Here is a 14147-nt window from a genome sequence, read left to right as displayed (position 1 = left end):
CGTGCGAGAGAGACAGAAAATCGGTCTCATCGTGTCGTCGGATGCTGCGTAGCCACTGCAAATTGATTTCTTGCTTTTGGCTACAAAAATGATCCGATCTGATCCAGATTCAGCAATCTGATAGATATGGTCATTATCTATGATTCTGCGTTTTTAGTTTTCTCGAATGTGGTTGCGGAAGGGGGTGTGGCAAAATTTTGAGATATACGTTTTATAGTGAGATCTAACAGTAGTGTGGATACCAAATTTGGTTACTCTAGCCTTAATAGTCTCTGAGATTTGTGGATGCCCCAGATTTTCGTCCTTTGCGGGGGCGGAAGGGGGTGTGGCGAAATTTGGACACGAAACGGTCAAGGTCCGATATCACAGGAGTGTGGATACCAAATTTGGTTGCTCTGGCTCTAATAGGTTCTGAGATCCTTGAACTCATATTTTGCAATTGGCAAAACCGACCATGAAACCTGTGTGTTAGAGAGAGACAGAGCGAGAAAGAATGAAATTGTTTTCTTGATTCTGGCTATAATAATTATACGATCTGGTTGAGATTTTACACTCTAGAACATATAGACAAACTCTACGACTCTGCGTTTTTGGTTTTATCGTATCTTTAAAAATGTGGATGCCACAGATTTTCGTCCTTTGTGGGGGCGGAAGTGGGCGGGGCGAAGTTTTGAAATATTTTTGTAGCAGTGACATATCACAGAAGTCTGGATCCAAAACATCGTTGCTCTAGCTCTTATAGTCTTTGAGCACTAGGCGCTGAAGGGGACGGACAGACGGACAGACGGACAGGGCTCAATCGACTCAGCTATTGATGCTGATCAAGAATATATATACTTTATGGGATCGGAAACGATTCCTTCTGGACGTTACACACATCCACTTTTACCACAAATCTAATATACCCCAATACTCATTTTGAGTATCGGGTATAAAAATAAACCTTTTTCTGATTTAATACAAAACCGAAAATGGAAAATAACCTGGATTATTTGTTTATTTTTTTTAGGTGCATTTCTTGATCAGCCGCACTTCAATCGTATTCTATCTGTCAGATGTGCGTTTTGGGTAAGTTTAAAAAGCGTTGAACAAAATATACATACAACTTTTATGTGATGATAGTAATTACCGTATGATTTTATTGATTTAAATCTCCATGGCTGCAATTATTGCAACTGATTATCTTTCAAATCAACGTAAACTATGTATATATTCTAGTGATATTTTATTAAATTGAGTATTCATTTGTACTTTTAGTACCTGAAGACTTCAAAGTATTGCATTGCTTGTGCTGGTAGGTTTTCTACTCATTTGTTTTACCTTAAACTCTTTAAATGATGTTACTTCAGTATAGTTCATTAGAATCCCACATGTTACAACGTTTTCGAAGCTGATATTGTCGTCAAATCAGCTTCTGAAGTTCCACTATAGCAAATCATATTAATTGATAAATAATTGCAGCTCCGATGATTTGCTCTACACCAGTTGATCAGATTCAGCAGAATATATAAGGTCAAGTTTTGGTAACTTAATTTAGATGGTTTTTTGCGAAGCGTTTTATTTTGATGAATATCCTAACTCAGGATTCCCTCTTCTGAGTAGAACCCTAAACAACCATGCTGTTCACTTTTCCCTGTCTGAACATAAAACGCTTAACAATTACAATTATTTGCATGTTACCAAAGACTATACAATACCAAGATGTCGCATGAGCGACCAAAAAGCTGTTCTATGGCGGGTCCTAGCATTAGGACCCAAAAGGCGCGCGGGGTTTCAATTCCCTTTTCGCCTGTACTTCGTCTCTACCGCGACCCCGCTGCCCATCGGTTTCGTCTGTTCAGCAACAGCACCGTCGAAGCGGTGGTCGCGGATCGCCGATGTCTTTGGAGCGGCACAGTGGGACCTTTGGCCGTCTCAGCTTGCTAAATTAGTTAGTTAGTCAATAAATATTTGCACACTGAAAAAATGTTAAACTTTGTGCTTATATCATCTAAACTAAAACTATCTTGAAAATTCGATTGGAAAATTGGATTGGATTGGAAAAGCACTCATACAATTGTTTGACTATTTCGGCTGAGTCCCCACTGTGCCGCGCCAAAGACATCAGCGACCACGCTGCCCTACGGTTTCGGCACGTAGGCACTGACATGCTTTCAATGCGCTTGTGTGTGAAGCTAAAAGCCGTATATGCTGCGGGCGAAACCGGTTTATGGCCGTGCCGACGTAGGACATACACACATATACACAACTACAAGCATATTTCTGGGTTGGCTCGAGCTCGTGCTGACCGAGGCATTGACGAAGCCGAGTGAAAAAGCATTTGTTCCTCATGCGACATCTTGGTATTGTATAGTCTTTGATGTTACACTTATATGATATTGTTTAATCAATCATTTTACATTTACAGATTGATTTATCATCACTCTCCTAAGGATACGACATTTCCTTGAGTTCCACATATATTTCAAGGTAAATAAATCCTTGAAGTTTTTGTTTAATAACTATGATTTTTTGATGAATATCCTAACTCAGGATTCCCTCTTCTGAGTAGAACCCTAAACAACCGTGCTGTTAACTTTTCCCTGTCTGAACATAACTACGAATATATATGTCGTTTCTTTGATACTGGTATTAAACTCGAACTATTTATTATACCCGATACTCAAAATGAGTATTGGGGTATATTAGATTTGTGGTAAAAGTGGATGTGTGTAACGTCCAGAAGGAATCGTTTCCGACCCCAATAGTATATATATTGTTGATCAGCATCAATAGCCGAGTCGATTGAGCCCTGTCTGTCTGTCTGTCTGTCCGTCTGTCCGTCTGTCCGTCCGTCCGTCTGTCCGTCCCCTTCAGCGCCTAGTGCTCAAAGACTATAAGAGCTAGAGCAACGATGTTTTGGATCCAGACTTCTGTGATATGTCACTGCTACAAAAATATTTCAAAACTTCGCCCCGCCCACTTCCGCCCCCACAAAGGACGAAAATCTGTGGCATCCACATTTTTAAAGATACGATAAAACCAAAAACGCGGAATCGTAGAGGATGACTATATGTTCTAGAGTGTAAAATCTCAACCAGATCGTATAATTATTATAGCCAGAATCAAGAAAACAATTTCATTCTTTCTCGCTCTGTCTCTCTCTAACACACAGGTTTCATGGTCGGTTTTGCCAATTGCAAAATATGAGTTCAAGGATATCAGAACCTATTAGAGCCAGAGCAACCAAATTTGGTATCCACACTCCTGTGATATCGGACCTTGACCGTTTCGTGTCCAAATTTCGCCACACCCCCTTCCGCCCCCGCAAAGGACGAAAATCTGGGGCATCCACAAATCTCAGAGACTATTAAGGCTAGAGTAACCAAATTTGGTATCCGCACTTCTGTTAGATCTCACTATAAAACGTATATCTCAGAATTTCGCCCCACCCCCTTCCGCCCCCACAAAGGACGAAAATCTGTTGCATCCACAATATTGCACATTTGAGAAAACTAAAAACGCAAAATCATAGATAATGACCATATCTATTAGATTGCTGAATCTGGATCAGATCGGATCATTTTTGTAGCCAAAAGCAAGAAATCAATTTGCAGTGGCTACGCAGCGCCCGACGTCACGCTCAGACTGATTTCTGTCTCGCACGCACTCTTTGTCGTGTCGTTTAATATTAGCGGCGTCTGCCGGAGGAGAGCCATACTGACTAAGTATCGGGTATAAATGTAGAGTTGCGGTCTCCGCAGCAACTCACAACGTTCCCCCTCGTTTTTAGGTGCATTTCTTGATCAGCCGCACTTCAATCGTATTCTATCTGTCAGATGTGCGTTTTGGGTAAGTTTAAAAAGCGTTGAACAAAATATACATACAACTTTTATGTGATGATAGTAATTACCGTATGATTTTATTGATTTAAATCTCCATGGCTGCAATTATTGCAACTGATTATCTTTCAAATCAACGTAAACTATGTATATATTCTAGTGATATTTTATTAAATTGAGTATTCATTTGTACTTTTAGTGACGATCCTCCGTAATTTGGATCAACGGAGGAACCCCAATTCATACCATAAATAGAAGGTAAACAGCATAAGTACATACAAATATTTGATGAATTTTGAATACTATGATGAAAGTAATTACCGTATGATGTTTTTGATTAAATCTCCATGGCTGCAATTATTGCAACTGATTGTATTTGAAATTCATGCTATTACTACCATGCTAGTGATATTGTATTCTAAAGGATTCTTAATTACCTTAATTTGCAGTGTATACCCCCGTTGAAAGACGTCTGAACTACGAACTGGTCTATCGAAAAGATAGAACAAATAAGGATCATGAAGCTAGGTAAGATATACATACGTATACGTCAGTCTGTAAAGCTTGGTTTAAATATTTACATGATGAATACCTTTTATCTATTAACTTGCGTTCTACTGAGTAGAAAATGCGGAGAAATTTACCTGAATCAACTAGACCATCATCATATTGGTGGGAAGACCGAGTTTATATGTGATGTTTATAGCAATTTTTATGTCTTCTTTACAGTGTTGCCTTTATCCGAAGTACCCTGAAGACTTCAAAGTATTGCATTGCTTGTGCTGGTAGGTTTTCTACTCATTTGTTTTACCTTAAACTCTTTAAATGATGTTACTTCAGTATAGTTCATTAGAATCCCACATGTTACAACCTTTTCGAAGCTGATATTGTCGTCAAATCAGCTTCTGACTTTCCGCTATAGCAAATCATATTAATTGATAAATAATTGAAGCTCTGATGATTTGCTCTACACCAGTTGATCAGATTCAGCAGAATATATAAGGTCAAGTTTTGGAAACTTACTTTAGATGGTTTTTTGCGAAGCGTTTTATTTTGATGAATATCCTAACTCAGGATTCCCTCTTCTGAGTAGAAACCTAAACAACCATGCTGTTCACTTTTCCCTGTCTGAACATAAAACGCTCAACAATTACAATTATTTGCATGTTACCAAAGACTATACAATACCAAGATGTCGCATGAGCGACCAAAAAGCTGTTCTATGGCGTGTCCTAACATTAGGACCCAAAAGGCGCGCGGGGTTTCAATTCCCTTTTCGCCTGTACTTCGTCTCTACCGCGACCCCGCTGCCCATCGGTTTTGTCTGTTCGGCAACAGCACCGTCGAAGCGGAGGTCGCGGATCGCCGATGTCTTTGGAGCGGCACAGTGGGACCTTTGGCCGTCTCAGCTTGCTAAATTAGTTAGTTAGTAAATAAATATTTGCACACTGAAAAAATGTTAAACTTTGAGTGCTTATATCTCCTAAACTAAAACTATCTTGAAAATTCGATTGGAAAATTCTCTATTAGATGCGTACATTAAATTTATCTAAAGCACTCATACAATTGTTTGACTATTTCGGCTGAGTCCCCACTGTGCCGCGCCAAAGACATCAGCGACCACGCTGCCCTACGGTTTCGGCACGTAGGCACTGACATGCTTTCAATGCGCTTGTGTGTGAAGCTAAAAGCCTTATATGCTGCGGGCGAAACCGGTTTATGGCCGTGCCGACGTAGGACATACACACATATACACAACTACAAGCATATTTCTGGGTTGGCTCGAGCTCGTGCTGACCGAGGCATTGACGAAGCCGAGTAGCACTTCGGAGGCGAAGGTAGCGTAAAAGAGAATTGAAGTACTAGCCCCGCGCGTCCGTACCATGAAGCGTCAAACGAAAATTGAAAAAGCATTTGTTCCTCATGCGTCCCACTGTGCCGCTCCAAAGACATCGGCGATCCGCGATCACCGCTTCGACGGTGCTGAGGCTCGAATTAGAGTCCAGAATTATTTCGTTGCTGGTGAAGGCATTGCCGAACAGACGAAACCGATGGGCAGCGGGGTCGCGGTAGAGACGAAGTACAGGCGAAAAGGGAATTGAAACCCCGCGCGCTCCCTCGTGCCTTTTGGGTCCTAATGTTAGGACCCGCCATAGAACAGCTTTTTGGTCGCTCATGCAACATCTTGGTATTGTATAGTCTTTGTTAGTACGTTTGTGGGCGTAGCCACCAGCCAACAGGAAAATACCTTTTCCGATCATTATAACAACAGAGGTATATTGTGCTTAAAGTATTCATGTTGCTCTTTTGAAATGATGAAGAAGCCCTTAGTGGTTTTTTCTTCTTAGAATCTCAAACATCATGCTGATTTTGTCTTCTTTCCCCAACTGATTATTCATTTCCATTAAGAACTTGAATTAGTTTCCAAATCAATGTGTTAATTATGTTATCTCTCTCTTCCAGGTTGTTTTGTTCGAGAATAAAATGCATAAAATAAAAGTAAATTGAAAATCAAATATAATAATCTGCTATATATTGAAGGAATTGAGATTTGGCCTATTGTGGGGGAAAGATTTTTTTCTGCTAAGATTTTATAACTCTGCCGTTGGCACTGTTTTTTTTTGGGACGCTGGTTGCATCTGTCTTTTTATTATATTAATACATTTTAAATGGTTACGCGCAATCTAAATCTGAACCTGAACCTGGCGGCACCTAATGTTTGATTCAACGGCGTCATTTCATAGCCAGTTGGTGTATTTATATATGACATGTAGAGTACAATGTGTATCCTTTTCTTCAATGTCTGGCAACGCTCATGCGAGAATAAAAGCTGGTTGCTATGAGATTCGGCCGGTGATTAACTTAAATTTTTGATTACATTTTAATGGAATTACGTTTTAATGCAATTTTCAGATTATAGGTCACGTTTGTGGGTTCCATTCGGTGCAGAGGACTTGGAAGCTAAAAGGTTACTCCGAACACTCAACCCCTTCGCACGCACGCACTCACTTTCCTCTGGGTAGTCGGCCTTCTTTGCATTTTTAAAGCACCGCGCTGGCAGCCATCAATTTATCATGCTGTTGTGTTGGCCATATAAGCGGAAGTTGTACAACCCAGCACTACATGCCCTGCCAGCCGTATGAGCAGCAACAATACCATCAGGAGCAGGCAGCCGCAGCGGCAGGCACGAGATGGAGAAGGAAGTCGAAGACACAACCCCACTTTCGGGGGCGGGGGATGAGTGTCACATCTATTTTCAACATTGTGCACACATTTCATTCATTGAGTGCATGTCGGGCCCGAGACCAGAACGAGCATATTTACAACCATAGAGGCATTTATGCGCTTTTATGAGATTTTATGGGACATTTAAAAAAGACAGTTGGTTATTTTTTTACTAAGTTGATAATTATCTTGTGGGTGGATGTGCACGTGTGTGTGTGCAATCAAAACGCAATGAATTCAATTAAAAATTTTCCATTTCTTCTTCAATCTGAAGTTATTTACAGCTTGACTCCAGTCCTTCAGTCCAGGACGGGGAGGGGGAGGGGAGCGAGCAATGGAAAAGTGCAGCAATTGGGCAGTCGTCGAACTTTTTGCACTCGATATGTGACGACAAGGACATCGCTGTGCTTTTCACTCGCCTCCCCGAAACTGATAAAGATAAGGCCAAGGAGTCTGTCGCCGTCTCGAGCTTCTGGTTCTGTTTCTGGTTCGAGTGTGTCCTGGAGGAAACTTTGTCGTAATGCCTGCCCGGCCCGTATTGCCCGGCGGTTTTTGCGGCGAACAGAACAAGAACGAGAGGAGTTGACTAGTATTTTTGTGACAATTTATTTTCTGTGCTCTGGCTGGCATTTGCTTTTCAACAAATCGAAAAACTATTAAATTGGGCTGAAAGCCAGAAACTAAACGCAAAAGAAGATAAAGTGAGAGAAAAAAACGTAGCAAATATAAAAGAAATAATGAAAACGAGGGGGAACGTTGTGAGTTGCTGCGGACACCGCAACTCTACAGTTATACCCGATACTAAGTCAGTATGGCTCTCCTCCGGCAGACGCCGCTAATATTAAACGACACGACAAAGAGTGCGTGCGAGAGAGACAGAAAATCAGTCTGAGCGTGTCGTCGGATGCTGCGTAGCCACTGCAAATTGATTTCTTGCTTTTGGCTACAAAAATGATCCGATCTGATCCGGATTCAGGAATCTAATAGGTATGGTCATTATCTATGATTCTGCGTTTTTAGTTTTCTCGAATCTGCAATATTGTGGATGCAACAGATTTTCGTCCTTTGTGGGGGCGGAAGGGGGTGTGGCAAAATTTGGACACGAAACGGTCAAGGTCCGATATCACAGGAGTGTGGATACCAAATTTGGTTGCTCTGGCCCTTATAGGTTCTGAGATCCTTGAACTCATATTTTGCAATTGGCAAAACCGACAATGAAACCTGTGTGTTAGAGACAGAGCGAGAAAGAATGAAATTGTTTTCTTGATTCTGGCTATAATAATTATACGATCTGGTTGAGATTTTACACTCTAGAACATATAGTCATCCTCTACGATTCCGCGTTTTTGGTTTTATCGTATCTTTAAAAATGTGGATGCCACAGATTTTCGTCCTTTGTGGGGGCGGAAGTGGGCGGGGCGAAGTTTTGAAATATTTTTGTAGCAGTGACATATCACAGAAGTCTGGATACAAAACATCGTTGCTCTAGCTCTTATAGTCTTTGAGCACTAGGCGCTGAAGGGGACGGACAGACGGACGGACGGACAGACGGACAGACGGACAGACAGACAGACAGACAGACAGACATGGCTCAATCGACTCGGCTATTGATGCTGATCAAGAATATATATACTTTATGGGGTCGGAAACGATTCCTTCTGGACGTTACACACATCCACTTTTACCACAAATCTAATATACCCCAATACTCATTTTGAGTATCGGGTATAAAAACGGTCTAGCACGGATAAAAGTCAGGTGTTACTTTTGACCAAGGTATTTCTTTAAATGGGGCAGGCCGGATCGGGCCCCACGTTGGGCGCCAAAATAAGATAAATGTAGCATATCACATACAACGATTGTTGTGTGTGGCGGTGCCACTCGAGCTGGTCGGGGGTGTATCGGGCAGGACTGGTGCACGCGCTGGCTCCGGCTGTATGGTCGGTAGTATGGGGGGGTTCCTATACTGGTCTTTCCTTTACGTGCTCGCGTCGATGCCTTATCTTATTATTTTTGTTCGCGTGCATTACCCTGCGTATGACCGTATGACTAGTGTCAGGGGGTTGGGGAAGGAGGATGAGGAGGCTGGGGGAATTAGAAGGGACAAAGGAATTAAGGGGAAAGGGAAGTTGGCTTCCGCCATGCATATCCAAACGGACGGGTAGCTGTGCTGGTGTTGGATGCAACAGCCATGGCCCTCGCAATTTAGATCATCCTAATTCCGGAGAAAATATGGCTTATGGATGATCCCTTTACTCGCCTGGGGTCATACTCCACTCTCCCTCATCGATCCCTGCATGGCTCCTAAACAAAAATCTTCTAACAAATCATTTCCAAATCATTAACAATATTTATTTTTAACGATAGGGCCTAAAGCTAAATACATGGGTAGAAAGAAAATTATATATATTTAAGGGTCGAGTATAAGCTAGGGCAATAAGATAATTAAAACGAGGGGAACGTTGTGAGTTGCTGCGGACACCGCAACTCTACGGTTATACCCGATACTAAGTCAGTATGGCTCTCCTCCGGCAGACGCCGCTAATATTAAACGACATGACAAAAAGTGCGTGCGAGAGAGACAGAAAATCAGTCTGAGCGTGACGTCGGGCGCTGCGTAGCCACTGCAAATTGATTTGTTCCTATTGGCTATAAAAATGATCTGATCTGATCCAGATTCAGCAATCTGATAGATATGGTCATTATCTATGATTTTCGTCCTTTGTGTGGGCGAAAGGGGGTGGGGCGAAATTTTGAGATACACGTTTTATAGTAAGATCTAACAGGAGTGCGGATACCAAATTTGGTTACTCTAGCCTCCCCAGATTTTCGTCCTTTGCGGGGGCGGAAGGGGGTGTGGCGAAATTTTGAAACAAACTCGTCTCGGTCAGATATATTAGGAGTGTGGATACCAAATTTGGTTGCTTTAGGTTTTGTAGTCTCTGAGATCTAGGCGCTAATGTTTTACTCTAAGCAAAGCCGCCTATGCTACGTGTGTGTTAGAGAGAGACAGGGCGAGAAAAAATGAAATTGTTTTCTTGATGCTGGCTATAATAATGATACGATCCAATTCAGATTCCGCAGTCTTAAAGATATGGTCATTCTCTACAATTCTACGTTTTTGGGTTTATCGTACCTTTAAAAATGTGGATGCCACAGATTTTCGTCCTTTGTGGGGGCGGAAGTGGGCGGGGCGAAGTTTTGAAATAGTTTTGTAGCAGTGACATATCACAGAAGTCTGGATCCAAAACATCGTTGCTCTGATGTTTTGATCCAAAACCAACGCATTTTGCGTGCACTACGCTGTCGCAGAGCCAGCAGGGGACATTCGGCTGATCGTGGGTGATCTGCTTCTTACAGCTTTTTTTGGCACAGACCACAGCGTATTCCATTTTATTATTTATTTATTTACTATTATTTGCAAAACAAATTGGTATCAGACCAATGTGCCAAACAACGCTCAAAGCGGAATTGGTAAAAAAAGAGAGCAGAGTGGAGAGCGGTTATAGCGAGAGCTACTAAGCAGAGAGCGCTATTGCTCAGAAAGTTTAAAGAGCGAGAGAGAAAGAACAGTTATTAAAGTTGAGGTTATAGCGAGAGAGTGATAAAACAACAAAAGCTACCATACGAGAGCGGACTGCAATGCAATGTAATGCGTACTCACTCACTGCAACAACACAAACACAAGCACAAGCACAAGCCGACGCCGAAAAATAAAAAGTTAAATAATGTTTTAACACAAATCAAAAGGCATGCACTCGCGTAAATGAATAGGTTTCCAGATTGTTGTCTGGTTAGAAAGTATAATTAGAATTTAGTTAGGAAAACACCGGCTGTTTATTCAAAACAAAAGGAAACGAGGGGAACGTTGTGAGTTGCTGCGGACACCGCAACTCTACAGTTATACCCGATACTAAGTCAGTATGGCTCCCCTCCGGCAGACGTCACTAATATTAAACGACACGACAAAGAGTGCGTGCGAGAGAGACAGAAAATCAGTCTGAGCGTGACGTCACGCGCTGCGTAGCCACTGCAAATTGATTTGTTTCCTTTGGCTATAAAAATGATCTGATCTGATCCAGATTCAGCAATCAGATAGATATGGTCGTTATCTATGATTCTGCGTTTTTAGTTTTCTCGAATCTGCAATATTGTGCATGCAACAGATTTTCGTCCTTTGTGTAGGCGGAAGGGGGTGGGGCGAAATTTTGAGATATACGTTTTATAGTGAGATCTAACAGGAGTGCGGATACTAAATTTGGTTACTCTAGCGTTAATAGTCTTTGAGATTTGTGAATATCCCCAGTTCTTCGTCCTTTGCCGCGGCGGAAGGGGGTGTGGCGAAATTTTGAAACAATCTCGTCTCGGTACGATATATTAGGAGTCTGGATACCAAATTTGGTTGCTCTAGCTTTTATAGTCTCTGAGATTTAGGCGCTAATGTTTTACTCTAAGCAAAGCCGCCTATGCTACGTGTGTGTTAGAGAGAGACAGGGCGAGAAAAAATGAAATTGTTTTCTTGATGCTGGCTATAATAATAATATCCTATTCAGATTCTGCAGTCTAAAAGATATGGTCATTCTCTACGATTCTGGGTTTTTGGGTTTATCGTACCTTTAAAAATGTGGATGCCACAGATTTTCGTCCTTTGTGGGGCGGAAGTGGGCGGGGCGAAGTTTTGAAATAGTTTTGTAGCAGTGACATATCACAGAAGTCTGGATCCAAAACATCGTTGCTCTAGCTCTTATAGTCTTTGAGCATTTGGCGATGAAGGGGACGGACAGACGGACGGACGGACGGACGGACAGACAGACATGGCTCAATCGACTCGGCTATTGATTATGATCAAGAATATATATACTTTATGGGGTCGGAAACGATTCCTTCTGGACGTTACACACATCCATTTTCACCACAAATCTAATATACCCCAATACTCATTTTGAGTAACGGGTATAAAAATGCGGAGCGCAAAACAAAAACACGTCTGATCACTACGATAGATAATCGGAAAAATACCAGCAACTATGCGACTGTTTTTTTGTTGAACTATTTTGTTTAAGCCTTGTTTTAGCCAAAATACAATAAAAGCAAGGAATAAAAACTAGTCAATCTTGAGGAAAATGTATTCATTAACAACCTTAAGTTATGTGGGCAGAACTAAGGATTTTAGTTAGCCAGAATTATTCAAGGGAATAAAGAAATTGAGCAATTGGAACGACTATCCCCTTTCGATTTTTTGTGTGACCAATTTCGCTATAACCTTTTTTTACGCAAAATGCAATAAAAGCCAGTATTTAGAATAAGCCAGTTAAGTAGAAAATTGATTCATTAATCGGATAAAATTATGTGGGCAGAACTAAAGATTTTAGTTAGGCAGCATTATTCAACGGAAGATGAAAAACGAGGAATATGTAAAATAGAACTTGAATTCGTCAGTATATTTACGGTATATTTTTGAAATGAGACGGTATGTTTTGATAGATTTCTGACGGATCGATAAGTCCGCGGTCACACTGCTAGCTACCGTGTTCTATTATATTATTTTTTCTTTCAAAATTTTTATTGAACCGGGCTGGTTGTTTTGCAGAGAATAGGTTACTAAAAGAGAAGTTAGTTTTTTGGAAAGGTGGAAGCAAGACGGGAAGTTGAGGTTGAGGTTGAGGGTGGCACACTGGAAAGGTTTGGAAGGGATATGGGGGGCCTATTCTTCTTCTTAGCCTTAAACTCCTTCACCACCAAATGCTCCGGCCAAAATTTGGCGGAGCAAATGGTGTCAAATTGAGTTGGGGAGATGCTTATCTTAAACGAGGCTATCTCCCTGGCATAAGAGAAGTTAAATTTCTCCACCTTTAAACCCACGGCTTTTATTTTGCTTTGAATAAAAGCAATTACATCATTAGATGTGAGGTCAGGGGCCAGCCGTGAAACAAAAACTTGTCGTTTTGGTGGGACTCCCACCAGTGGTTTAGTCACCACAGGCCTAGTACCTGTGGTGGCAATATCCGGAGGTCCGGAACGTCTATTTACTGGTGGGATCGGGATAGACGGGACAACTAGCGAACTTGCGGACACCACGGACACGGACGCTGCAGACGTACTTGGCTGCACATTCTCCGAGGCGATGAATTCGGCTACCGAATCTGCGTCGCCAGCAGCTGTCGTTGCCCTTGAAGTGGCAAACGAGATCAACTGCTGCACACTTGGAGTGGTCGGAGTCAGTTTTTCGGCGGCGCACGGCTGAGTGACGGTTGGCAATTGCAGATCCCGCGGAGGGACCTTTTTCCGCCTCGGAGACTCATTCAGCAGTTTTAAACCGCTAAACTGAGCCTCCATGGCTAGGAGCCGATCGTATTGGTTTTTAAAACCAACGGTCAGCTCCTTAAAGCCACTCCGCGTCTGCCTCATGAAAGCCACCATGTCTTTCTCCACCGCACGGCATGCCTCGCAACTGTAATGCAAGCCATTACGTTTGGCTATAGCATCACTCACGAGGCCAGAAAATCCAGCGCATTTTGCGTGCACTACGCTGTCGCAGAGCCAGCAGGGGACATTCGGCTGATCGTGGGTGATCTGCTTCTTACAGCTTTTTTTGGCACAGACCACAGCGTATTCCATTTTATTTTATTATTTATTTATATATATACTATTATTTGCAAAACAAATTGGTATCAGACCAATGTGCCAGACAACGCTCGAAGCGGAATTGGTAAAAAAAGAGAGCAGAGTGGAGAGCGGTTATAGCGAAAACTACTAAGCAGAGAGCGCTATTGCTCAGAAAGTTTAAAGAGCGAGAGAGAAAGAACAGGTATTGAAGTTGAGGTGATAGCGAGAGAGTGATAAAACAACAAAAGCTACCAGACAAGAGCGGACTGCAATGCAATGTAATGCGTACTCACGCACTGCAACAGCACAAACACAAGCACAAGCACAAGCCGACGTCGAAAAATAAAAAGTTAAATAATGTTTTACCACAAATCAAAAGGCATGCACTCGCGTAATAGAATAGGTTTCCAGATTGTTGTCTGGTTAGGAAGTATAATTAGAATTTAGTTAGGAAAACACCGGCTGTTTATTCAAAACAAAAGGAAAAAATGCGGA

The 14147-nt window shown here is 41.9% G+C and overlaps 1 long non-coding RNA gene across 17 annotated transcripts in view; it reads left to right on the top strand.

The window, feature by feature from the left end:
• The window catches only part of LOC117189760, a 30741-nt gene that overhangs the window by 9305 nt on the left and 7289 nt on the right, over window positions 1-14147 (top strand). For 9 of the 17 annotated variants that reach the window (XR_004473530.1, XR_004473534.1, XR_004473527.1 and 6 more), the window contains 7 exons: window positions 1010-1068; window positions 1258-1294; window positions 1462-1512; window positions 2408-2469; window positions 4021-4079; window positions 4271-4349; window positions 4551-4606. This is a non-coding gene — a long non-coding RNA (uncharacterized LOC117189760). Of the gene's footprint in view, window positions 1-1009; window positions 1069-1257; window positions 1295-1461; window positions 1513-2407; window positions 2470-3772; window positions 3832-4020; window positions 4080-4270; window positions 4350-4550; window positions 4607-6284; window positions 6338-6734; window positions 7048-14147 lie in introns of those variants that run through there. The other 8 variants (XR_004473531.1, XR_004473540.1, XR_004473539.1 and 5 more) reach the window with 7 other exon arrangements.

The sequence above is a fragment of the Drosophila miranda genome, assembly GCF_003369915.1.
Source record: "Drosophila miranda strain MSH22 chromosome Y unlocalized genomic scaffold, D.miranda_PacBio2.1 Contig_Y1_pilon, whole genome shotgun sequence".
Lineage (NCBI taxonomy): Eukaryota > Metazoa > Arthropoda > Insecta > Diptera > Drosophilidae > Drosophila > Drosophila miranda.
Note: the sequence above shows the minus strand (reverse complement) of the source record. Positions and strands in the feature narration are given on the sequence as shown.